At 39.6% G+C, this 27,551-nt stretch overlaps 1 long non-coding RNA gene across 7 annotated transcripts in view; it reads left to right on the top strand.

Annotated features, from left to right (window-relative positions):
• LOC113265912 (uncharacterized) overlaps positions 1 to 27,551 on the top strand; it is a 293,640-nt gene that overhangs the window by 98,175 nt on the left and 167,914 nt on the right. For 5 of the 7 annotated variants that reach the window (XR_007188357.2, XR_008958927.1, XR_003320190.4 and 2 more), the window contains one exon: positions 2,875 to 2,966. The exons of 1 other annotated variant lie outside the window; for it this stretch is intronic. This is a non-coding gene — a long non-coding RNA (uncharacterized LOC113265912). One more of the 7 variants, XR_008958928.1, reaches the window with a different exon arrangement.

Raw genomic sequence — 27,551 nt, 5'->3', positions numbered from 1 at the left:
AGATAGAGACAGCCAGCGAGAGAGGGAACACAAGCAGGGGGAGTGGGAGAGGAAGAAGCAGGCTCCCAGCGGAGGAGCCCGATGTGGGGCTCGATCCCAGAACGCCGGGATCACGCCCTGAGCCGAAGGCAGATGCTTAACGACTGTGCCACCCAGGCGCCCCCCAAACTACAATTTCTAAAGTCAGTGATACTTTTTGGGGGACCAAATAGAATTGGCAAATAGAATTGTCCCAATAACCCTTTAAAAGACAGGCCAAAATCTACTCTTCTTTAGTTGAATGACCCACAAAACCTCATTTCTTTCATTTCTAGTGGAACTTTGATGAGAATGCCGTTTTATATCTGTGATCTTAGCTTTAAACATCAGCGGGTTTCCTTACTTCTTGATTTGGTTTCTAGGTCACCCCTGCTCTAATTCCGGAGGGGAAGGTCTTCAGATTCGAGGTTAACATTTCAAGACATGGTCTTTATCCCAGGTCCAAGCAGGCTTTTCAACAGCAGGTGGCAGGCTTCCCTGTTAATCAGTCTTCTTCTGCCCTTGAAACTCTCTTTCCCATTCTGTATACCTCAAATAAATGGTCTTTAGCCAGTATGGAGAGAATTTTAAAAAAATTATTGTCTTTGTTTTGTTTGTCTGCACCGTGAATGAGACTTGGTTATAGTTTGGTCACCCAGCCCTGGGGCTGAGCTGGCTTCTTAATTCTTAAATAATGGAGTTACATCATGTGACATTTTTAGTTGGACCCTATTCCTTTTCTTTGACTTTGACTTTGGAAATGTGGTATTGGTTGATAGTCTATGCTATAGTGTATTTCCTTAGATATTCTATTGTATATTTTAAAACGCTTGAAAAATGTGTATTTATTGGTTGGTGGTTGACACAGGTCTATCGTACCGCCTCTAATAAAATCTTATTTACAGTTTTCCCTTTTTGTATTACCTAGATAAGGTGAGAAGTAGGGGGAAAAGACCATCGTAACTTTATAGTTCTTTAAATTTAAGGACATTGTTGGAGGATAGGTCGGGCAAGCTTCAACAATTAAAAATATCGTTCTTCTAATTTAAATACAGACCAAAACTTATAAAAGATAATCCTTTGGATTTTGGCATTAAAACTAACCAAACTAAACGCTTGTTTCACTGTAATTGCCAGTCTTATTCATAAAAGTAGAGTTATGAACAGTAAGTTTTAGTGGTTTATGAAATGTAAATTGGCGTGTTCTATAAATGCTTTATTTTACATTGAGGGTAATATTCAGCCAAACCTGCACAAGCAGTCTTTATTTCCCCTTTGGTAGGTATGCCCAGGCTTTCAGGCAATGCCAAAATGTACTTCATAGATGGAATTGGTTTTAATTTATTTAAAAAGAGAAAAAAAAAACCAAGCAATCAAACAAAAACCTACTTCACCTTGTAAATTTCGGCCTCCTCCCCTAAGATCTAACCACCTGGTAAAACACTGTTATTATAACTTGGCAGGTAGGTTCTCTCTTAAAATTAGACATCTGTGATTAAGTAGTTAAATCATTCTCTTGAAATGTATGTATTCAGAGCTCCCAGGAAACTAGTCATCTTTTCATACAGCTAACACAGTTTATTTTAAAGGCACTTTTCTTGGCAACAGATACTTGACCTGTCCAGTCAAGTTCTAAGTGTAGCTTTTCTTCCAATTGATGATAACTTTTCTAAACCTTTCCCAAGTGATAGACAAAGCATTTTAAATTCCTAAGAAGGTAGGAGTCACACGCAAAGTCACATGGTCACTTACATTCTAGAATAATCTTAGAAGTCAAACATAATAATTGGCCACAGTGGGCATGTGCTAATATAAGAATGCCTTCTCGAAGACACCAGGCTTTTGTGCTGCTTTGGGGCCTTTGTTCTGACTCTTGCCTCCCTCTGCGGTGTTCTTTCTCACCCCAGGTATGTGACACGTTCTCCTCCTCCTCCTTCAGGGAGCTGCTCAAATGTCACACCCACAGCGAGGCTTTCCCTGACTACCTATGGAAATAGCATTCGTCTTCGCTGTGGCATTCCTCTGCGAAATGATCATACCTATCAGTTGAGTTTCTTTTTTGCCTTTGCCTAGGCACACCTTTAATCTTAGACTTCAGGCACTGTCACATCCCCAGTGCCTGGTATAAAGAACGGAAAAGACACTCAGTAGGCATTTCTGGGGTGAATGAATGAATGAATGAATCAGTCAATCAATGGAGAGGACACCTATCCTCTAACTTTTTTTTATACCTACATTGGATTATGGGAGGAAGGCTTGGAACTGATGTCCTGGTGAGCTGCTGCTTTGAATACTTGGTGACATATCTTTTTTGCAGCTTCCTTTGGTGTTTTAGACATTTCGTAGAAATAACTGTATCATCCTCCGTTTATAATGGGGAAATAGTGTTTTTTTCACTGCCTTGTATTTTACGTATGTACATCATGGCATAGATGAGCCAAGTTCAAGCGGCATAAAGCAAACAAAAATGCTCCAAGGCCACAATAAAATGGTGGCTTGGGGTTTTTTTCTTGTTTATTTGCTCAGTTCTTTGTTTTTCATGTATAACATTGTACTGCAAACACATGCCAAATAACCAATGGTAGATTTTTCTCACAATCATGGACACTCCAGAAAGGCAGGGATTTTCATCCGTTTTGGTTGGTGCTGCATCTCTAGCACCTGAGAGAGTATCTGGCACTTTCCTCCATATCACTCCATCAGTATACACTGAGGAAATAAATCTAGAGGTTGTTTAAAACTCTGTACATGGGATTGTTGTCAGAATGTCAATAAAGAAAATATGGAATGGAGATCTATTGATAGCATTTCCACATAAATCTGTAGGATTGATGCTGTTCCTCTTTCCTTCCACAGAGCCCCTCCCCAGAAGGCTGCAGATCATCGAGCTGCCGGAATGTGTGGGTACCCTCAATGGCTCAGTAGCCAGTGTAGATCCTGTCTTTTGTAATCAGTAGCTACATCTGGCTACTGGGTCTCTGATGGCATCTTCAAGCCTCTGTTACAGTGTCCTGAGCGAGGTTGCTGGGAAATCCTTAATAATTAAAGCTTTACCTTGATTTGCATACCTGTACACACACCGAGCTGGAGTGTGGGAACCAGCAAGGTTTATGAATGATGAGGTATATATTTCAGCACCACAAGAAGGAAGAATCCATAGGCCACAAGAAGGAGGACTCATAGATTATTTTTCTTTTCTTTTGTTCCTCTCTTTTCCCCATGGGGAAAGTATCATCTGGTCACAAGACCATCTATCTGCTTACCTACTTATCTACCTATACATCCCATCCATCCATCCATCCATCCATCCATCCATCCATCCATCTGTCCATCCATCCATCCATCTAGCTATCTGTCCATCCATCCATCCGTCCATCCATCCATCCATCTAGCTATCTGTCCATCCATCCATCCGTCCATCCATCCATCCATGTAGCCATCCGTCCATCCATCCATCCATCCATCTAGCCATCTGTCCATCCATCTAGCCATCCATCCATCCATCTGTCCGTCCATCCATCCATCCATCCATCCATCCATCCATGTAGCCATCCATCCGTCCATCTAGCTATCTGTCCATCCATCTAGCCGTCCGTCCATCCATCTAGCCATCCATCCATCCATCTGTCCATCCATCCATCCATGTAGCCATCTATCCATCCATCTAGCCATCTGTCCATCCATCCAGCCATCCGTCCATCCATCCATCCTTTTCATCTCTTGACTTTTACATGGCATCTAAATGTGATTACATAATGACAGTTGGATGGTATTACAGTTTAAGGAAATTTCTCTTGTAAACTTAGAGTAGGTAAGTCCCAGCAGCACATTCTGACCTGTGTTTCCAGTGTGCTAGACACAATCAATACCAGGAACTTTGCAGCAGGCAGTTGTGTTGAAATCCTATGTGGAGAGGACTTTTAAGCCCAGCATCCAGGTCTGGGGCGTGAACCTGGCATACAATGTAGATTTCTGTGTTTCTAGGGCAACAGCTACATTGTCTGCTGGGTTTCAGGCTACCTGGAAACACATTCTCCATGGTTGTGTCCTCAGGACTTCACCTGTACGGGTTTGGAATAACTATTTTCCAGGAGGCATAAACCAGGGGGCTTTAACAATGGATAGAGTGCAGAGAATGGACCTCATGACAGCTGATCACCTTAGCAAAGAATGATCTTGTTCTGATTTTACCCAAGATGCTCTCACACACCAGCCTAGGAAACACCGTGAACCAAAGAAAACGTGTAATGTCATCCTTCCTTCCTCCTTTCTGCTTCAACTCTCAGAGATTGATACTTACATGTTGTTATTAATTAGTATTTGGTGTCTGTTGTAATTACTGTCACAAGGCACAGCACCTGTATGGGCTGTCACACCGCCCTGCTACCTCACTGTCCTTCATTTTGGCTTCTCACCCCCACGCCGGAACCCCGTTGAGCTTTGTTCTCCCTCTACCACAGCCCCGTAACTTCTGTGAGTGACTCAGTCTCCCTGGAATCCGTCTCTCTCACTCTGCCCCAACATTTCCACTCCATCATTTGCTCCCTGAACTCTGGAATTTAAGTAAACTGGGTTATTTACCACCGTTCACCATCTCTTATGAAATCAGAACAGCAGCTTTCTTTTTTCCCCCCCCCCAAAGATTTATTTATTCATCTGAGAGAGAGAGAAGGAAAGAGAGGTAAAGGGTGGAGAGAGAACGGACAGAGGGAGAGGGAGAGAGGGAATCTCAAGCAGACTCCCCACTGAGTGCGGAGCCCGTCATGGGGCTCGATCTCATGACCCTGAGATAGTCACCTGAGCTGAAATCAGGAGTGGGACGCTCAACTGACTGAGCCACCCAGGTGCCCCAGAAGAATAGCTTCCTTATGGAATGATGGAGAACTTGTAAAGATAAGTCACCAGTTTGCAAGAGAAAGGGAAGAAGAGAATGGAAATAGCTTCTGGAAAACTATGTTTACATTATGTTTTGTTTGTCTGCTCCCGGTAAATAAATGTAATCCTCTAAACATAAAAAAAAGACCTAGCAATTGAAACCATTACGTTCTCCGTAAGAAAAGAATGTAATGTTTTGAGAAGAAGTCATAAATCCTTGGAGTATATGAATTTGAAGATTTTTAGTAAGAGATCATGTATTTTTAATTAGCATGAATTAACAGATTTAAAGTGGAAAGTGAATTATAGGGAAAGGTCTGCATGTAATAGTTGATTACGGTGATAATAATGCACTTTTGTCACCCCATGCTGAATTCAGTGAAAATAAAGCTAATGACTTGGAGCTTGGAAAAGATTGTGGTTTCTTTGTGTGCGCTTGTGTCCTTTGGCTTTTTATCCACCTGTCAGTATATCCTCTAATTCTGCACTGAAACCACTGGCCCCTGTGTCCTGGGAGAGAAAGTCCCTTGTCCTTGAGGTATTTGACATCCTTGGAAGAATGATAAAGGTCTCTGGGTAGCATGGTTATATTTAATACCTCCTAATTAATCAAAAGGGCAGTTTTCTTTCTCCCATCTCCGCTCCCATACTTGTGATGCTCTTTGAGCCCCTTTGTCATTAAAAAAAAAAAAAAAGTGTTGACAATGGGGACTGCTGTGAAGAATTTATACGCTGAAGAATTTATACGCTGTCAGGTTTTCATTTCCCCCTCAAGTCCAATGGGCCAGTATTGAATTGACTCCCAAAGCAAGACTTAGGAGGGTAGAAATGACATGACGGGGGCGGGGGGGGCTTCTCACTTTTTCTCAATCTTCTCAACCCCAAAAAAGGGACGGATATTGGTATGTTGGCTCTTCCGAAAGGACACACAGCAAACTGGCTGTAGTCTTCTTTTTTTTTTTTAAGCTTTCCATTTTGAAACAATTTCAGACTTTAAAAAAGTCACAAAAAGTAATATGAAGACAGTGCTTTATATGGGAGTTTAAAATGGGGCAGCCCTTTTGGAAAGGTTTGGCAGTGCCTCAAAACGTTAAATAGAATTGCCATATGACGGGGCAGTTCTGCTCCTATGTATACACCCGAAAGGAGTGAAAACATACTGGAAGAAATAACACGTTCACAGCAGCACTACTATTTATTTTTTTTAAAGATTTATTTTTTTAAAAGATTTCTTTATTTTAGAGAGCATGCATGTGTGAGTGGGGGGTAGGGGGAATCTCAAGCAGACTCCCTGCTGAGCACAGAGCCCCATGGGGGGGCTGGATTTCAGGACCCATGAGATCATGACCTGAGCTAACACCAAGCGTTGGACACTTCACAGACTGAGTCACCCAGGCGCCCCCACTATTCGTATTCATAATGGCCAAAAGGTGGAACCCACGTGCCCGTCAACTGATGAATGGATTAAAAAGGGATATATCCATACCATGGACTATTATTCTGCCATAAAAAGGAATAAAGTGCCAACACATGCTCCAACACCGGAAAAACCTTGAAAACATTACACTAAGTTCAAGAAGACAGACACCCTGGCCACATGCTGTATGATTCCATTTGTTTAAAATGTTCAGAATAGGCAAGTCGAGAGAGAGACAGTAGATCAAGGATTGCCAGGGGGTGCTGGCTGAAGGAGGGAGCAGGGAACCACTGCTAATGGGTATGGGGTTTCTCTTTGGGGTGATGTAAGTGCTCTGGAATGAATGTTCTAGCAATGGTTGCACAACTTTGTGAATATACGAAAGGCCACTGAATTGTACACTTACGGTGAATTTTATGGTCTATGAATTATATCCTGAAACTATAAAAGGGATCACATACTCTTGTTTTCTAGAATTTATTTATTTATTTGAGAGAGAGCATGAGCCAGGGGAGGGGAGTGGCAGAGGGAGAGGCCAAGCAGACTCCCCGCTGACTATGGAGCCCGATGCAGGGATGGGTTCTAGGACCTGATGTCTTGATCTGAGCCGAAGTCAAAAGCTTAACTGAAGTCAAACACTTAGCCGACTGAGCCACCCAGGCACCCCTCACATATTCTTTATTGTTTCTCGAAGTGTTAATGCCTTATGTACCTACAGTTATAACAATCAGTAAATTAACATCGACATGATGGGATATCTAGACACCTGATACACATTTCACCACTCATCTCACTGTTGTCCTATTTCAGGTCCCAGATGCATTTAAGATCCCATTTTAGTTGCCTTGTCTCTAGTCTCCTTTAGCCCGGAAGAGTTCTCAGCCTGCCTCTATCTTTTATGACTTTGACACATGACCGGTACAAGAAGGCCTTTCCATTTTTTTTCCTTTTTTTAAAAAAATATTTTATTTATTCATTTATTTATTTGGGCGGGGGAAGCAGAGGGAGAGGGACAAGCAGACTCTGCCCCGAGTGCAGAGGCTGACGTGGGGCTCGATCCCAGGACCCTGAGATCATGACCCGAGCTGAAATCAGGAGTCCAGCACTTAACTGACTGAGCTACCCAGGAGACCTGAATGCCCTTCAATTTGTGTTTCTGTGATGGTTCCTTCAGCTTAAATTTGGATTACGTGTTTGGCAAGAATACCTAGCACACAAGTGACGATTTGCTTTGCTTAGTGATCATTAGGAAGCCCCTTATGTCGGTTTGTCCCACTACCGGTGTTGTTAACTGACCCATTTGGTTAAGTTGGTGCCTGATCCTGGCTACTTATTTTATTTTTTATATGTATTTTTAAGAGGTCTTATGTATTTTGAGAGAGAGGGAGAACAAGTGGATGGGAGAGAAAGAGACTCTCTGCTGGGCACGGAGCCCATCATGGGGCTCCATCTCAGGACCCGAGATCATGACCTGAGCCAAAATCAAGAGTCAGAAACACCTGGCTGAGCCACCAAGGCGCCCCTACTTTGTTGCTTCTAATTCTGCATAGTACTCTATGGAGTGCAATTGCCACATTTCAGCTATGCCATTTCCAAAGATGGACCCCAAATGGTAATCAACACCTTGTCATGACAAGTAACATTGTAGTAAACCTGTCACCTGTCTCCTGGATCTGTGTAGGAAATTTCTGGGAATATATAGTGAAGGCTGGAGTTGTTGGGTCATAGGAGATACACACACACACCCCTCAGAATGGCCTGGTAAGTCTAGACTTCCAACATCATTGAATGGGACTTCTTATGTGCATTCCTGCCAATAATTAATACAATGAAGCTGTTTTTGCCAGTCTAAAAGATGTAAAGTCATGTCGTACTGCTTTAATTTGCATTTCTCTGGTTACTAATGGTTATGGACATCTTTTCATATGCATTTGAGCTTTGAGAGTTTTCTGTAAGGTTCATACCTTTTTCGATTTTTTAACTTAAAATTCTGACATACAGCACGCACATGGGAACAAACACATAAAATAAATGAACAACTCAATGAACAGATTTGTGTAACCACAACTCAGGTCAACAAATAGAATATTGCCAGGACTTCAGAAACCCTATCCTCTATATGTCTGTCCCAATCACTATCCCTCTTCCTCCCAAAGGTAGCTCCTATCCTGAGTTCTAAAATTACAGCTTAGCCTTGCTTGTTAATGAAGGTTCCATAAATGGAGTTATAGCACATAATTTCTTGGTTTTGACTTATTTTGTTCACCAAGTTGAACATGTCGTATGTAGGTGTAATTTGTTCGTTTTCATTGCCGCACCTTAATCCACATTAGTAAGCATTTGGATGTATGCAGTTGTGTCCTTTCTGCAAGTATTCTTGCTACGGATTCATTTATAGCCTGATGGCACAGATGCACTCATTCTGTTGGAGTGCACCTGGGAGTAGAAATGTTAGATCATAGGGTATGGGTAAGTCAGCTTTAGTGGATAATGCCAGTGTCACCCGGTGATTGTCAACCCTTTACACTTCCATCAACCACGTACGGGAATTCCTGTTGCTCTACGTCCTCACCAACACCGTATCGCAAGTCTTCTTCATTTTAACCACTCTGCTAGGTATATATTAGTATCTTATGGAGCATTTAATTTGCTGACTAATTAAGTTCAGCACCTTCTTATATGTTTATTGGCCATGTCGATATCCACTTGGGTGACGTGCCTGTTCAACTCTCTTGCTCATTTTTATTTTTAAAAAAAAAATTTTTAAAGATTTTATTTATTTATTTGTCAGAGAGAGAGAGAGAGAGCACAAGCAGAGGGAGCAGCAGGCAGAGGGAGAAGCAGGCTCCCCACTGAGCAAGAAGCCCGATGCGAAACTCGATGCCAGGATCCTGGGGTCATGACCTGAGCTGAAGGCAGGCGCTTAAGCAGCTGAGCCACCCAGGCATCTCTCTTGCTCATTTTTATATTGGGTTGGGTTTCTTGTTGACTTGCAAGGAATTCTTCATATATTCTGGATGTAAGCCTTTTGTTATTTTACTACAGATATCATTTAATGTCCCTTTTGTTTTCTCAGTGGTTTCAATGATCAGAAATAGTTAATCCAGGGGCTCCTGGGTGGCACAGCGGTTAAGCGCCTGCCTTCGGCTCAGGGCGTGATCCCGGCGTTCCGGGATCGAGCCCCACATCAGGCTCCTCTGCTGGAAGCCTGCTTCTTCCTCTCCCACTCCCCCTGCTTGTGTTCCCTCTCTCGCTGGCTATCTCTATCCTGTCGAATAAATAAATAAAATCTTAAAAAAAAAAAAAAAAGAAATAGTTAATCCAATCCATCAATCTATTCTTTCCTAACAGTGCTATTTTTTGTGTATCCTGTTAAAATCTTTCCCTAATCTAAAAGTTGTATTGTCTTGTCTTTCGCGTTTAAATATCCAATTCTTCTGGAATTGAATTGTGTAAATTGGATGCTATTGGCATCGAATTTCAGTTTTCAATATGGGGCTGTACAATGTACCCAACATCGTTGAAGAGATTTTCCCCACTGCCCTGCAGCACCACTTTTGTTGTAAATCAAATGTACTTATATGTATGTGTCTAGATACCTATTCCATTTTATTGCTCTATTTGAGTGTTCTTGTGCCAATACCACATTATCTTTATTACTATAGCTACGTAAGTTTTCGTATCCACTAGAGTTGTTGTTCTTTGATATTGCTTGGGGTATTTTAGGCACCTGGCATTTGTGTTATAAATTTCAGAATTCACTGTCAATTTTGACCAAGAAGTTAGGATTTTAATTGGAATCGTAGTTCATCCGTTTGGCGAGAATTGACATTTATACTTTATTGAGTCTTCTGGTACATGAAGATTGGGATCTCTCCATTGGTTTAGGTCTTCCGTATTAGAGTTCCATAGTTTTCTGTGTAGACCTCTGAACATACCACACATCAGATTCATTCCTAGGTATCTGCTCTTTTGTGATGCTACTATGAATGCTATCTTTTAAAATTTTACTTTGTAATGGATTGTTGCTGGTATATATAAACGCAGTGATTTTTTTTCTATGCAGCGATGTTGCTAAACTTATTTGTTAATTTTAAGATTAACTCGATTCTTTTGGACTTTTCTATGTATACAAACCTATCTATCTATCTATCAATCATCTATTTAACTAATTGTACTGGCTAGGGCATGGAGTATGGTGTTGAATGGAAGAATAGATAGAGGGCATCCTTGCCTTATTTTCATTCTCAGAGGGAAAGCTCTTGACATTTTACCAATAAGTATGATGTTTACTCTAGTTTCTCTGTAGAGTGGATACCTTTTTTTTTTTTTTAAAGATTTTATTTATTCATTTGACAGAGAGACAGCCAGTGAGAGAGGGAACACAAGCGGGGGGAGTGGGAGAGGAAGAAGCAGGCTCCTAGCGGAGGAGCCTGATGTGGGGCTCGATCCCAGGACTCCAGGATCACACCCTGAGCCGAAGGCAGACACTTCAGGACTGAGCCACCCAGGCACCCCTAGAGAGGATACGTTTTAAGGCGGTTTACCTCTCATTCAAGGTTGTTGAGTTTTTATCCTGAGTAGATAGTGAATTTTAACCAGTGATTTTCCTACGTCTATTGAGACAATCATCTAATTTTTGTCTCCTTTGTTTAGTTAATGTGAATTAAAATGATGTGTTAAAAAATCACCTTTTATGAGGTGTAATTTACATATATTAAAATGAAACCACTTTAAGTATATAGTTTGAAGAGTTTTGATAAATGTATATACCCATCAACAGTCATTACAGTCAAGATATAAAGCATTCTATTATCCCCAAAATCTCACCTTTAAGTCAGTTGTCAACCTTGCCACACACACAAGGCACACACTGATGTGCTTTCTATCAGTGGAGATTGAGTTGCCTTTACTAGAGTTTTATGTAAATGGAATTATGCAATATGTAGCCTTATGAATTAATAAACATCTTACACTTGGCATAATGTTTTTGAAATTCATCCATGTTTCATGTACCAGTAATTTTTTCCTTCTTACTGCTGAGCGTATGGATCTAACACAATTTGCTTATCCGTTTAATGGATAATTGAGTTCTTATTAGTTTTTTATTATTATGAATAAAGCTTTTATGAATATTCAATCTTGGTATGGACATATATTTCCTTTCCTCTTGGGAAAATACCTGCAAGTCATAGGTAGTTATATTTTCAATTTTATTAGAAACAGCTAAACTGTTTTCCAAAGTGATTGTATCATTTGTGTTCTTACCTACAGTTTCTGAATTCTATCAGCTCTCCATCCTTGCTGAGTCTTGGTATTGGCAGTCTCTTTGATCTTAGCTATGGGTGCAAGTAGTATTTTATTATGGTTCTAAGTTGTACATTCCTAATGACTAAAGGGGTTGATTTTCTTTTCATGTGTTTATCTGCCATTCATATACCTTCGTTTGTTAAATGTTTCTTTATCTTTTCTCATTTTTAATTGGATTATTTGTCTTCTCATTATATAGAGCTCTTAAGAGCTCTTTATATATTCTGGATATAGATTGTTCTATTAGGTATCTATTTTGCTAATACTTTCTCCCAGTCTGTTGCATGCCCTTTCATTTTCTTAAGAGTACTGTACAAACATGGGGCACCTGGGTGGCATGGTTGGTTAAGCATCCAACTCTTGGTTTCAGCTCAGGTCATGATCTCAGGATCCTAAGATCGAGCCCCATGTGGGGCTCCTCACTCAGCACAGAGTCTGCTGGAGATTCTCTTTTTCCCTTTCCCTCTGCCCCTCTCCCCGACTGTGCTCTCTCGCTCTCTCTCTCTCAAATAAATAAATAAATCTTTAAAAAAAAAGCCACCATGGTATTGACATGAAGATAGATATACCTATCATCAGAACAGAATAGAAAGCATGGAAATGGACCCACACATATACAGTTAATTGATTTTTTTAAAAGGGGACAGGATAATTAATTAGGGATAGAATAGTCTAAAATATCAGTTTTTCCAATTCTACATTGTTAATATATGGAAATACTTAATTTTTTTATAGTAACTCTGAATCTCGTGACATTGCTAAATTTGCATATTTGTCCTAGTCTGTTTGGGCAGCTATGACAGGATACCATGGATTGGGTGATTTATAAACAATAGAAATTTCTTTCTTACAGTTCTAGAGGATGGGAAATCCAGGTTAAGACACTGGCAGATTTGGTGTCTGGTGAGGGTCTACTTCCTTGTTTGCTGTGTCTTCACATGGTAGAGGGGGGTGAGAGAGCTTTCTAGAATCTTTTTTTATGAGGGCCCTAATCCCATTCATAAGGGCTCCAACCACATGACCTAATCAACTCCCAGAAGCCCTACCTCCTAATACCATCACACTGGGGGTTAAGATTTTAGTTTTGAATTTGGGGGGGGGGGTCATAAACATTCAGTCCACTGTAGTATTCTTATAGCTTTTTGTAGACACCTCAAGATTTTTTTTTTTACAAACTTGGTAATATTAACACGTGAAGAGTTTTATTTATTTGTATTATTTTATTTTCTATTGTATGTATCTATATATAATTTCTTGCTTGTTACCCTGAATAAGACTTCAAATATGATGTTGACTAGAAGTTGTGAGAACAGAAATACTTTTTCTTTTTTTTTTCATGTAATAAGATGATCATATGGCATAGGTTTTTTTGTTTTATTTTTTTTAATTAAAAAAAATTTTATTACTATGTTCAATTAGTCAGCATATAATACATCATTAGTTTTTGATGTAGTGTTCAACGATTCATTAGTTGTGTATAACACCCAGTGCTCATCACCACATGTGTCCTCCTTAATACCTATCACCCAGTTACTCTATCCCCCCACCCCCTCTCTTCTGTAACCCTCAGTTTGGCATAAGTTTTTTAGTCGATAAGGCAAATTACTTTGTTCTTTTTAAAATATTTATTTTTTTGTTTATCTGAGAGAGAGCACGCATGTGTGAGCGGAGGGGAAAGTGTAGGGTGGGAAGTGGGGAGCGGGAGGGATAGAGAGAGGGAGAGGAGGAAGCAGATTCCCCACTAAACATAGAGCCCAAAGCTGGGCTCCATGTAGGGCTCCATCCATTTAGGGCTCCACGCAGGGCTCAATCCCAGGACCCTGAGATCAGGACCTGAGCTGAAACCCAGTTGGGCACTTAATCGACTGAGGCAGCTAGGCGCCCCTGACTTGCTAATATTTTGTTAACAATGTATGTAGCTATGTTCATGAAGGATAACTGTAGTTTGCTTCTCGTAGTTTTTTTTCCTGATTTGGTGTCACGGTTCTGCTGGCCACATAAAATGAGTCAGGAAGTACTCCTTCCTCCATTAATTTCTGAAAGAGTTTGTATAAGATTGGTAGTATTTCTTCTTTTAAATGTTTGATAAAATTTACTAATGAAGTAATCTGAGCCTTGAGGTTTCCTCATGGGAAGATTTTTAAAGATTTTATTTATTCATTTGAGAGAGAGAGAGAGCTCAAGAGGAGGGGGAGGGACATCCGGAGAGGGAGAAGAAGACTCCCCGCTGAGAAGGGAGCCTGATGTGGGCCTTGATCCCAGGACCCTGGGATCATGACCTGAGCCGAAGGCAGATGCTTAACTGACTGAGCCACCCAGGCGGCTCTGGAAAATTTTTAACTAAGAATTCAATTTCTTTAATAGATACTGGTCTTGAGATTTTCTGGTTCTTCTTGAGTCAGTTTTCATGTTCACGTCTTTCAAGGAATTTGTGTGTTTCCCCTTTTTTTCCTTGATGAATGAGTTCAACATTTTTTTCAGGAATTGATAGAATAAGAATACAAAAAATTATTGAGGATATAGAAAAATTGAATAACACAGTCAAGCAACTTAATCTAACTAACATTTATAGAACATTCCACTCACAACATAATGCACATTCTTTCCAACTTCTTATGAACATTCACCAAGATAGATCATATTCTGGGCTATAAAACATGTTTCTGTATATTTTCCATCTAAGTAATCCAGAGGTGAAAAAAGAAATTAGAAAATATTTTTAGTTGAATGAAAATGAAAATATAACATATCAAAGTTCCTGCAATAGCTTTAACTATTTACATTTATATTAGATGAGATGAATAATGCAAAGTCAATTATTGAAAATTCTACCTAAGAAGCTAGAAAGAGAGCAAAATAAACCCATAGTAAACAGAAGGAAAGAAATAAAAAAAAAGAATAGAAATCAACGTGATAGAAGATGTACAAACAATAGAAAAATTAATTAAGCCAAAACCTGGTTTTTGAAAAGATCAGTAAAATTGAATAACCTCCAGCTAGATTGATCAAGCGAAAAAGAGAAGCCACAAATTGGGGCGCCTGGGTGGCTCAGTCATTGGGCGTCTGCCTTCGGCTCAGGGCATGATCCCAGAGTCCTGGGATCGAGCCCCACATCAGGCTCCTCCACTGGGAGCCTGCTTCTTCCTCTCCCACTCCCCCTGCCTGTGTTCCCTCTCTCGCTGGCTGTCTCTATCTCTGTCGAATAAATAAATAAAATCCTTAAAAAAAAAGAGAGAAGCCACAAATTATATGAGAAATATAAGGGGATATTGCTATAGATCCCATGGATGTTAAGCTCTTACTATTGAGTAGGATGCATTGCTAAACTTCTCTTGAGGTTGACTTAGCTCCTAATGACCTTTATTTTCTATATAAATATTAGAGTAAATCTATTGTGTTTCTTAAAAAAATCCACCTTGGATTTTGATTGGATTGAATTTATAAATTAATTTAGATTGAATAGAGACCTTTAGAATATTGTCTTACTATCAAAGAAAATGAAATTATTCCCCTTTTACGCAGATCATCTTTTATAGTCATTACCAAAATTTTTAAGTTTTCTCCAAGGAAGTCATATATTCTTGGATTAAATGATTGCTAAGTACATTCTTTTTTATTTTATCCATGATATTATTTATTTCCGATGTAGAGGAACACATTATACTTTGTAGGCTGTTTGTGTATTTGGCAATTTTGCTCAACTTATTTATTAGATTTAATAGCTTATATTCTGTTGGCCTTTCTAGAGACATGAACTTATCTGAATATAATGACAATTTCATATATTTCCTTCTGACACTTAACCTCTTATCTCCTTTTCTTTTCTTATGCCTTTGGCTGACATTTCCAGTACCATATAAATTAGTGGCAATTTCAGTGGGCATCTTTATCTTATTCCAGATCATAAGAGGAATGCTTTTAAATTTTCTATAATAAATATAATGTTGGTGGTAAGTTTTATTAAGTAAGAAAAATGACTTCTAGATTGCTGAGTTTTTTTTTGTCATAAATCTTGAACTATATCAGATTATTTCTCTACATCAATTGAGATAATAAGTGACTTCTCTCCTTTAGTCTGTTGTAAACCATCCTTTCATTCCTAGTGTAAACATGATCTGTTTTTGTAATATTATCTTTCAGAATTTTTTAAAAACTATTTTATTTTATTTGAGAGAGAGAGAGCACAGAGGCAGAGTGAGAGGGAAAAGCAGACTCCCTGCTGAGCGGAGAGCCTGATGCAGAACTCGATCCCAGGACCCTGAGATCATGACCTGAGCCAAAGGCAGATGCTTAACCAACTGAGCCACCCAGGCGCTTCTCCTGGAATTTTGAAAGTATATTCAAAAGTGGAAAGGGCCTAGGTTTTTCCTGTATATATATTATACTTGAATATGAAGCTTACATAATTTTTTAAAAATCCAGGGACCTGAGTGAAGAAAATAGGAGAAAGAGAGCTGTGAGCTCTTTGAGATTCCACAAAACACATGATTTCTCATCAACCCTGGAAGTAGGAGACCTTCTGCTGAGGCAACATCATAACCCAGCTCATTCCCTATTCATTTGACTTCCTTAACCGGGTTTCAGTGTAAGGGTTCAGTGTTGAACTGTTGTTTCAATGTGCTTATTTTAAGTCACTCAGTGGGATTCCATAAGTGCAGTTATTGAAAGGAATAAGGTAGCTCTAAATGCATTAATATGACAGAGCACCCCAGAACTATTACTAAGTGAGAGGGGCAGGGCATAGGGTTATGTATGTAATATAATCTCATTCACTATTTGTAAATACGCATGAAAATTACCTGGAAACCTACCCAACAAAATGTTAAAGTGGAGTGGGCTGAGGAGGGAAGATGATTTGCTTTTCATATTATACCCTCTTGTCATGTTTGATTTTTTTTTAATCCTGTGGTTATATTACATTTATGCACATCACATGAAAAATAAAGTCCCCAGATTAAATTTACAAATTCCTTTCATATGTAGAGCTCAGATATCCCAACCTATCACTCTCCTAATATTTGAGGATTTTTGCTGGTAAGAAAGAGAGTCATGATGCTGCATTAGAGAAAGGTTCAGAGTTGAGTGCTGCATTCATTAGGGCACGTTTACATGAAGGAAATCTGTGATCAGGTCCAGACGCATTGAAAATCAGTCAGAATCCCATAGCGACAATACCTATCCCAGGGTTGCAAATTGCAGCTTTACACTGAACACTCTCTCCACGGCGATGTGGGTGGTCAGCGGTAGCTGGGCTGCTTTGTTCGGACCCATCGCCCCTACAAAGAAATTCTGATTTGAAAGTGCCTGAATGATGATGGATTACTTTTCAAATTTACATAAAGAGGACAGCACACACAAATACTTCATTACCCCTTGGCTTGGCATTGATTTTGCGAGGCTACTTTCATTTAGTTTGCATTTGGTTTCATTGAAGTAATGTAAAAAATGTTAGCAGATTGCAATCCCAGTAAAAGCAACCTTTTTCCTGCATTCGGTGTAGGAAAAGCACAAAAGAAGAAAATAAAAATCCAACCACTAAGGGATGTAGGAAAGACCTTAGGGTTCAAAGCCAAGAAAGATTCTTGAGACGTCTGTGGTGCAAAAAGGCGGTTTTATTAAAGCAAAGGGGACAGGACCCGTGGGCAGAAAGAGCTGCATGGGGGTCATGAGGGGTGGCCCATTGTATACTTTCAAGCTGGGAGGGGGTTAGGGAGAGCGTAAGCCTCTAAGGAATTTTGGAAGCAAGGTTTCCAGGACCTAGAGGGGGCTAGCTATTGTTAGGAAAGGGTCATTTATTACTGTTTAATAAAACCTGAGTCATGAGACCCTTCAGATGTGTATCAGTGGGTCATATGCTTGGGGAATGATTGCCAATATGTATCTGGGGGGATAGAGATAAAGGAAGTTTCCAAAGGAATTTTTATATGTTGAAGTAGACTTACAGGATCTTGGGGGTTGGGCTAAGATTACCTGTTGCCCTTAGCAAAGTATTAACATTGAGGCAGTTGATGTTAATGTCACTCTAGACGAATGTCACTCTGCCTGTTTCAAGGACTTGTCAGTGGGCTGTAGATAGTAAGGAAATTTAATAATTTTTCTTCTGCCTTTTTTTCCCACATTGTAAGTACAGTTTGATACATATTTCCCCCTCTCTTTAGCTCTCTTTAGCTGTGAATATATATTTTCATTTTTTACAAATTTATTTTGTCCAGATTTGCCTACAAGCTATCACATCTTTTTTTTTTTAAAGATTTTATTTGTTTATTTATTTGAGAGAGAGAGCGAGAGCGAGACAGAGAGCACAAACAGGGGGGAGAGGCAGAGGGAGAGGGAGAAGCAGGCTCCCTGCTGAGCAGGGAGCCCAACATGGGGCTCAATCCCGGGACCCTGGGATCATGACCTGAGCCAAAGGCAGATGCTTAACCGACTGAGCCACCCAGGCACCCTACGATCTATCATCTTTTACATAACATTCAATATTCTTCTAAAACATGACTTTCACCTATTTAAGGATTAGCCTATAATTTATTTAACCAATCTCCTATTACTGGACATTATATAATAACAATTTTTAGTACTATAAGTTACTTTATACAAACAGACTTATACATACCACTGATTTATCTTTTTTTAGGTTTCTTAGAAGTGTACGTGAGTTCAAAGATTATAAATATTTTTTATCTTTTAATACAAATTGTTCTCCGGGAATGTTCTACCAATTAAGTCTTACAAACCCCATAAGCTCCAATTTCCTTGCTACATTGTCAGTGTAATATATTTTTTTACACCTTTTATCAATTTAACAGGTAGAAATTGATGAGGTTGGGGAACATCAGTGAGGTTCAGTGGGGTGGAGTTCGGAGCCGACGACCAAGAAAGAATTCTTGAGGCGTCTTTGGTGCAAAATGGTGATTTATTAAAGCACGGGGACGGGACCTGTGGGCAGAAAGAGCTGCTGCCCTGGGCTTGTGAGGAATGACCTATTTTATACCCTCAAGTGGGGAGGGGGCTAGGGCTAGTGTAAGTCTCTAAGGAATTTTGGAAGCAAGGTCTCCAGGACCTTGAGGGGGCTAGCTACTGTTGGGAAAGGGTCATTTATTACCGTCTAATAGAACCTTAGTCATGAGACCCTTCAGATGTATATCGGTGGGCCCTATGCTTGGGGGATGATTGCCAACACGTATCTTGGGGGCGGGTTAGAGATAAAGGAAGTTTCCAAAGGAATTTTTATACGTACAGGATCTTGGTGGAGGGGAGGGACTCAGGCTAGGACTGCCTTTTGCCCTTAGCAGAGTATTGACATCGAGGCAGCTGAGTTCCTAGAGGAATGTCACCATGCCTGTTTCAAGGACTTGTCAATGGGCTGTAGGTAGTAAGGACTGTTTCTTTGTCCTTCAGGGCAGCCAGGAGTGCCTGAGGAATGTTGCATACATCCAGGGGTTGGGGGGAGGGTTGCAGGGTGTCAGCTTCTGTCCTCAGCCTGCCTTCCGTTCCCTCACCGGAAATGGTATTTTGGTTTAGTTTGAATTTCTTTGATTACTGTTGAGGCTGAGCTTACTTGCAGGTGTTTTGATACACATGAGCTATGACCTTGTCTTTGATCATATTCCTAAGCACACGGTAATATGGTAGATTCCCTCTGGATAACTCAAAAGTGCTTGCTGATGAACTGACTGTACTATTGAAATTTCTTTAAAAAAAAACTTCTTGGGCATCTAGATTTAAAACGTACACTGTTGCTATAAATTTTACTATCTCAGAACTCCACAGAAATGAAAACTTCAGCTCTTTGAGTAAGAGCTTTAAGGGCCAGGTCCACAGTTTTATAAAAACTGCCCATGTGATGATAACAATGTGAATGCAAGTTCACTTGGTTCTGTCTTCCAGAACGTTCCCAAGGACACACATTTTAACAGGGTAAGCTCTTTGTTAAACACAAATTGTAGAAATGGAGATTGAATTTTTGTCTCCCGGGAATCGTCTGTTTTACTTGATGGCATTTACCTTACCTGAATTCCACAAGCAAATCTGGTAAATAATAGTTCACATACAAGTTTGGATTTTAACACAGATGTGCTTCGGTAACCCAGAACATATATATAATTGGAATCAGAGATCCCACATAAAATACACTCGACTCTCGAAATAATTCCTTGAGTTTGTGACTAGTTATTGCCAAATTACCAGAAATGTGCTGTTAAAAAGAGATTAATTGATCACCACCATCTGTAATGAGACTGTAAATTGTAATTAATTAACGATGGTTAGGAAAGGATTAATTTGGTTAATTGAATAGTTACGTGCACCCCACACGGAGCATGGATTTTCAAAGTTTTAAAATTCAGCGAAACGTGCTTATCACTAAATTTAAATTATTTCCATTTTTAGTTTGGAAGACATCAGGATTATGAAGTTCCTTGGTAATGCATATGAACATTAACCTTAATTGAATTGTGTATGTTCAGGAAGAATTAGATTCAATGTTCTTCTGTCCTTGAAATCAGCTTGTCATTTGTTGAGAGAGAGACAGATTTTTTTCATAGTTATTTTTTTGTAGCTTGTACTCTAGAAAGTCAGTTTACTGTATATCATTTTGGGTAACCTCACATAAATTTTGAAATTAAGAATAAGTTGTTTTTAATAGTTTACTTCTGTTGGGTCTTATTAATCTTAAGCTAACTTCTCATTTAGTAAGTTGGTCTAGTGGACAAATAGCCAAAAAACGTAATTGCGTCATATCTCTTCTAGTGTGTTGCATTTCCCATATACTCTTCTTCACTTGCGGCATTCTTGTCACCTAATTTGCACACATACTAATCAATAACCTTGTGTCAATTTTGTAGAGGAACTTGAAGTACCTTAAATCATTTGCGGAGATATTCTTGTGAATTCTTAAGTTTTACAAATTATTTCTTTTAAACAACATTTTAGTTATGTCCTTTTTCTGATTTATAGTTTAATTTTCTAAAAGTTGTGTGGGAATATACATAGGCACATAGGTCCACAAGACTTGTGCAGGACAGCTGTCCCCGACCTCTTCCCCTCTACTCTCCCCTCCCCCAGGATTTCCTAGCCCCCAGACACAGCCCCCTTCCACTTCTTTCCTTCTTCCTTTTGGTATTTTGTCCCCCTCCTTTTGTTTTCTCTTTTTAGAAAGTAAATTCTAAGCCCAGCATGGGGTTTGAACTCACAACCCTGAGATTCAGAGTCCCATGCTATACCAACTGAGCCCGCCATTTTTTTCTCCCTTTTTCTAAATAAAATCCTTACGCTGCTACTTCTTGATTTTTTCAGTGCTAAAAATTGTCCCCCTACCATCCCCTATGCTCCTAGTGTAGCTGTATCCAACAACTGGAAGAATAATGTGTGTTTCATTATTATGGCTGGGTAATGAATGCTGGTCACAGCTAAGTCATGAAGTCATGACTACTTTTTTTTATTGCATAACTTTTTGTTTTCCCTGGACTAGATAATTTTCTTTTTCTGTTTGTTTAGTTTTCTATGTACCTACAAATACTTCACCCCCAGACTCTTCTCTATTTTTCCTCACAGTAAGTTAGAATACATGAGATACTCTATCAGTTTCTTCTTTTCTCAGAGAAGTCTTTTCCAAGACTTCTGATCTGCTTAACTATGGACAGCTTGCTCCCTAGGCCTGCTGACAGTCATCTTAGACGCTCCCTTCACTACCATATTCGGTATTCTTTTGTGCCTTCTTCTTCCCTTGGTTCTCCTATTGCCTTGTCTTGTATTTTCCTTTTTTGTGGTTTACTGATCTTTTTGGGTGAGTACCTCCCCCAGTGGTTTCCCAAGAAGGAGGGCATGGGAGGTGAAATTTTTGAGACTATAGGTGTTTTATTTTGCTCTCATACTTAATTCATAGTTTCACTGAATGTAGAATTCTAGGTTGAAAATGATTTTTCCTTCAAGTTTTGATGGCATTGTTCCATTGTTTTCTAGGTTCCAGCATTGCTGTGGAAAAAGAAAATGCCATAATGATTCATGATCCTTTATATAAAAGCTGGGGTTTTTTTCATCTCTGTCTCTCTGGAAAGATTTTTTTCTTTGTCCCAAGTGATTTAAAACCCTGCCTTGATGTGGACCTATTTTTTTCCATTACGATGAGCTCTTTCAAATTGGAAATTCGGATCTTTCGATTTGGGGAAGCGTTTTGGAATTATTTTACTGGTGATGTCTTCCCTTCTGCTTGTCCCTGCCTTGTGTTTGTGGAATACAGGAATGGGAGAAAGGGAGAGCCATTACTTTTCTTCGTAAGTCTTACAGGCCTATTTGCCTCTTAAACTATATACCTTCCCTCACTACTTTTAGAAAACTCTCAATAAGCTATAAATAAGAAAAACAGCTAAAACCTGAAAAGAAACCATTTATAAAACTTAAGAATTCATAAGGCTACCTCAGCAAAAGATTTAAAATTTTTCCAATGCCCTTCTATAAAATGAACTCACATTATTCAAATCTGGATCTCTAGAATTATTCCTTTACTTATCTTTTGTCTTCTATTTTTAATTGTATACTTTTACTCCTTTTTTTTTTGAGAGATGTTCTCAACCTCATCTTCCTAATCTTTTATTGAATTTTCTTTTATTTCCCATAGTTCTTCAACTCTTTGTGTATTCCGAATGTTCTTTTTTCGTATCTACTTGTTCCTGTTTCATGGATATAATATTTTGTCTCTCTGAGGATAAAAAATAATCCCTTTTTATTTTATTTTATTTTTTTAAAGATTTTATTTATTTATCTGACAGAGAGAGAGACAGCCAGCGAGAGAGGAAACACAACCAGGGGGAGTGGGAGAGGAAGAAGCAGGCTCCCAGGGGAGGAGCCTGATGTGGGGCTCGATCCCATAACGCCGGGATCACGCCCTGAGCCGAAGGCACACGCTTAACCGCTGTGCCACCCAGGCGCCCCAAAAAATAATCCCTTTTTAAAAACAGTTCTCTTCTCTCTGCAAAGTTTGTTTCTTCCTCTTCTCTGTTTGGTTGTTTTGTTCACTTTGTTCTGTATTCTCTCGTATCTGGTGACCCTTGAATGTCTGAGTACATTATAAAGCTTTGGACACGTGAGTAGGTTTTTCAATTGTGGGAAGCACTATAGGGTTAGATCTGCCTGAGCTGTTTCATTAGGAAATGCTCAACGTTAGTATATTTTTTCCTCGGAACTGGTCACATTCCCAAGAGGTGACCCTTACCATCTTTTGCCAGCATTCGAAAAGTGGCCTGGGAAAAGAAAGCTGGCTGAGTCAACAGTTAGTATGTAAAATTTCCCTTATTCTCCTTATGTTTATTTTAGTATTTCTACCATCTGCTGTACCTGGTGTTTCCTAGTCAGGAGACTTGCTGTCCCTCTTATTCACTACAATGACTAAAACTTCAGTCTTCTGCTGACATGAGGTAGCATCTGTCTCTTGGCTGTTTGGAGTGAAGGAGACACTCTGGGACCTAACTTCTTACACAGATTTTCAATGAGACCTCCTGTTTTTAGCCTCACCTTAACTGCCATTTCTACAGCTGCCACCAATCCCTAAGCTCTTAGGGAATTCAGAGGTGCAAAGTGGGTTTTTTCTTGGCTTTCCCACTGCTGGCTTAGAATTCAGCTGAGTTGAGCCTCTTAAGTCAGTCACCACTTATCCATCTGTTCTCCAGCTTCCAAAATTTTATTGCTGTTGTCTTTGCTCGCTTCTCTTTGTTCTTGTGGCTCTATGGCAGATGTAACGTGTGGTTCAGTTGGTCATTATTATCCAGAATAGAGCCCTCCTTTTAACTTAAATTCATTATGATATTCTTGTACTGTTCTAATACATTCATTTCTACCCATTGCTCCCACCATCTCTCTCTCCCTTCAATTTAGCCATATGTTCAAATGTTAAATCTCATTTATGATACATACAGAAGGTTCTGAATGACAGTTGCAGATTTCAGTGCAACTGTTGGAAGAAACCATATGGTGTGAGTGTGCATGAATGTGCACAGACACACACACACACACACACACACACACACACACACACACTGATTAGATTAAATGCCTAGTTTGTTTAGGGAAGAATATAGAATCATCTTGGAAGCAAGGTGGCCAAACAGAACAAGCTTCAGATTCAGCAGATCTTGTGAAGTTATCCTTCTAGCCTCCACCTCAGCAACCCATGGAAGCTGCAAGTGACACCGACCATGCAAAGTCGAGGTGTTTTGTTTGTTTTCTTTTTTGATCTGGAAAGCATTTTTTAACTACCCCGCAGTATCACTGAAGAAGAATTTACACAAATAATGTATGTCCTCAGAGGGAAACATTTGGAGATATCCTAGAACATTGGAGGCAAGCTGGAGGGTAGATGGGCAAGTGATTCTTGGCTAAACTTAGCATCAGTAAGACCCCATGCTTATTTAGGGGAAAAACTAGAGTGAGTGTGCACATGTCCCTAGATGTTCTCTGCATCCATCTTCTCAGTGCCCTGGAAAGCCTGTTCCCCTGTGGCCTGTGCACAGTCTTCAATAGAATATCCCTTTTGCTGGAGTGGTTCTTTTTTTTTTTTTTTTTAAAGATTTTATTTATTTATTTGACAGAGAGAGACAGCCAGCGAGAGAGGGAACACAAGCAGGGGGAGTGGGAGAGGGAGAAGCAGGCTCCCAGCAGAGGAGCCCGATGTGGGGCTCGATCCCAGAACGCCGGGATCACGCCCTGAGCCGAAGGCAGACACTTAACCGCTGTGCCACCCAGGAGCCCCATTGCTGGAGTGGTTCTGATCCTATGTTTGATCAAAAGATCATATAGCATTAAACTTTAAAGCCATCTCCCAAATGTTTGACTTGAGTGTTGATGGAATTTGGCAATGTCGATGTCCAAAGTCTTGTTATGGAAGCCACTTATTACTCTTGCAACCATTAATATTAATTTTGACATCTCATGATTTTAGTTCTAAGCAGTTGCTGACCCATGCAAACGATACAGAAACTTGCAATTTTGATGATAAAATTTAATGTTACCTCACTTTGCATATGAGCTTTCTCCTAGTAATACATTTTGGTTTTTGGTAATGGAGCACAGTAGGACTTTTTTTTAAAGATTTTATTTATTTGACAAAGAGAGAGACAGTGAGAGAGGGAACACAAGCAGGGGGAGTGGGAGAAGGAAAAGCAGGCTTCCCGCTGAGCATGGAGCAGGGAGCCTGATGCGGGGCTTGATCCCAGGACCCTGGGATCATGACCTGAGCCAAAGGCAGATGCTTAATGACTGAGCCACCCAGGCGCCCCATAAAACTCTGTTTAGTATGGATTGATTTAGTTATAGAAGCTTCAAAGAGTGGCATGAGGTGGTCCAGACCTTCATATGGCCTTATGGTGGGTGCTACAAGGACCATAGTGTTTGGTGCAAGTCTATTTGCAGAGAAGAGTTTCTAGATAATAGCAAACATAAGTGAGTTCAAACAGACCAATAATTGGAAACAGAGTGAGAGTGTGTCACCAAAGGTATAAATAGCTAAATAATTCATTGCCACTCATAAAAGAAAAGAACATAATATGTGACCAAAAGGAGTAAGTTGAATATTCCCCATTTTGAAAAAATTGCCACTCCAAATTGCTGTTTAAAAAAAGACTTGTTTTGGTACAGAGATGATAAGCCTGGAAATTTTTACCCCAGCAGAGCTTGGTGACCTGTAGCCATTATGAAAGCAGCCACCAAGAAGAAGCCAAAGGAGGCTGAGCTCACATGCCCCCAATGTTGTTCCTTGCCCTGAAATTTCCTTTAACAAGTGTAAGTGTCCTGTGTGTTTGGCGGTTGAGTCAAAGTTAAGTAATCAGCAGTGATATGAGTTCTCGAGGTATTTAATTCTTTCGGCAAATTGGTTTTTTCTCATTTGAGTTCAGCTCAGATGCAAAGAGTGTTCTGAGGCTGAGCTTTCATATTGAGGAATAAGCAAAGTTTATTCCCGTGTTGTCCTTTCCTACAGGATGGTAATTTTGAAGTTAATACAATTCGTTAGGAACTAGTATTATGGTTTAGAACTCTGAATCAGAAATGTAAGAAAATACCCTTACATCCACGAATTTCGGGCTTTTTAAGGAGAACACAAACTCACGTTTCAAGACTACATTTTTGAAAAAACTGCACAAACTACATTTTCTGCTGCTTTGCAGCGTAAGAGGAGTTTTTGGGCAACTTCTTATGTCTGTTATGCAGCTTACATGGCCTCTGGTAAAAGTGACTGTTCCGCTTGTGTTTGATCTCTTTGTAGAAATGTCCTTCTCTCCCTTTTCAGTGACTGGATCTATGCACAGCCCGTGGTTCATCAGTATTCACATTTTAATGAGTTCCAAGACTAAACATACAATGGAGGAAAATTTTTAACCTGTAAGATATATATATATATATATATACACATACATATATATATATATGTATGTATGTATTTCAGTTGATGGTATGCATTTCCAAAGTTGTACATCACATGAAGGAAAACATTTGAATGAAAGGGCAAATATGGAGGGTTTTAAAATCCAAATCCTGATACCGTTTGCTGGAAGGTTTATAGCTAAAAAAATTCCCTCTAGAGAAATTTGACAATCAGCTTGCCCTCTGTTCTGCATTGTGCATGCTTAAGATATGTGTAAAGTCTTTGGGCTACTTTCCAATAGTACAGGGACCCAGTTTTGTTGGTTTCTCTGTTTATTTTAAGGTCCTATTTTCAAAACAACTTCATAGCTAGGAAGAAACTAAAAAATTAGCAAATGAACTCTAGAGCATATTATAGAAGTTCCTTTTTAAAAATATTACCTTTTCAGAGACCCTGGGTGGCTTAATTGGTAAGCATCTAACTCTTGATCTCAGCTCAGGTCTTGATCTCAGCGTCGTGAGTTCCAGCCCCGTGTTGGGCTCCATGCTGGGTATGGAGCCTACTTAAAAAAATTACAAAATTAAAAAAATAAAAATATTGCCTTTTCAACTCTTTTAGATCAAGGGATGTCAGCAATTCACAGATAGAGATCATCACCTTCACATTACAGATGAGAGTGCTGAGACCCAGCTAGAAAGCCAAGATATGTATCTGCTTCGGGCAGATTTGGGCAAAATAACCTTAAAGAATAGTAAGCATATATGTATCAAACTGATATATATCTCTCTAACTTTGAATATCTTGTTAGCACATAATAAATGTGATGAAGAGAAAAAATATTAGGTTTATATTTATAATATATATTTGTATATATTTTGCATACACATTATGAGAGGCTAATTTGACTGTTGGACTTTGAACATTCCTAGTCTGCATTCTTAAGAATAGCACCAAAAAAAGGATATGAGGCTTGAACACTATGCAAATTTTGTAAAGAACTCACTTTGAGAATTCAGTTCTGCAGACATTTATTGATGCCTGCGATGTGCAAAGGCACTGTGCCAGATTCTAAAGAGGTACTGAATTTCTTTGAACAAACAATCCTCAAATCTCAGTAACTAAACACTTAAGACCCAGGCCGATGTAGTCAGCAAGTGTCACCAGGGTGGTAGGGTGACCCGGGCTTCATCCAGTCTGTGGCTCCACGTGACGGACTGACTGGATTCCCACCACCCCAGCCCGCGTTCAAGATGGCAGAGTAGATTAGCCAGGGTAGGTTATGTACGTGGTGTTCTGGAGTTAGTTCATACAGGCTCACAAGAGCCAATGGTTAGCACCTCTTCCAACTCTGTACTCAGTGACCTTGCTTTGGTAGCTTGAAATCAGCCACAGTGGGAAATCAGCAAATTACAAATCGGGGATTGGTTTTGTTTTGTTTCACTTGGAGATCCAGTTGCTAAACATTTATCAGCACACAACTGGTTATATGTTGTTCAAAACAATCTCAGTATCTCAGTGACTTGACGCAATAAATTTTTCTTAGACACATCACTTGTCATACCAGCTGATGGGGGACTCCAC

Source organism: Ursus arctos, chromosome X, assembly GCF_023065955.2.
Source record: "Ursus arctos isolate Adak ecotype North America chromosome X, UrsArc2.0, whole genome shotgun sequence".
Classification (NCBI taxonomy): Eukaryota; Metazoa; Chordata; class Mammalia; order Carnivora; family Ursidae; genus Ursus; species Ursus arctos.
The sequence above is the reverse complement of the archived record's forward strand: the minus strand, read 5'-3'. Positions and strand labels throughout refer to the sequence as shown.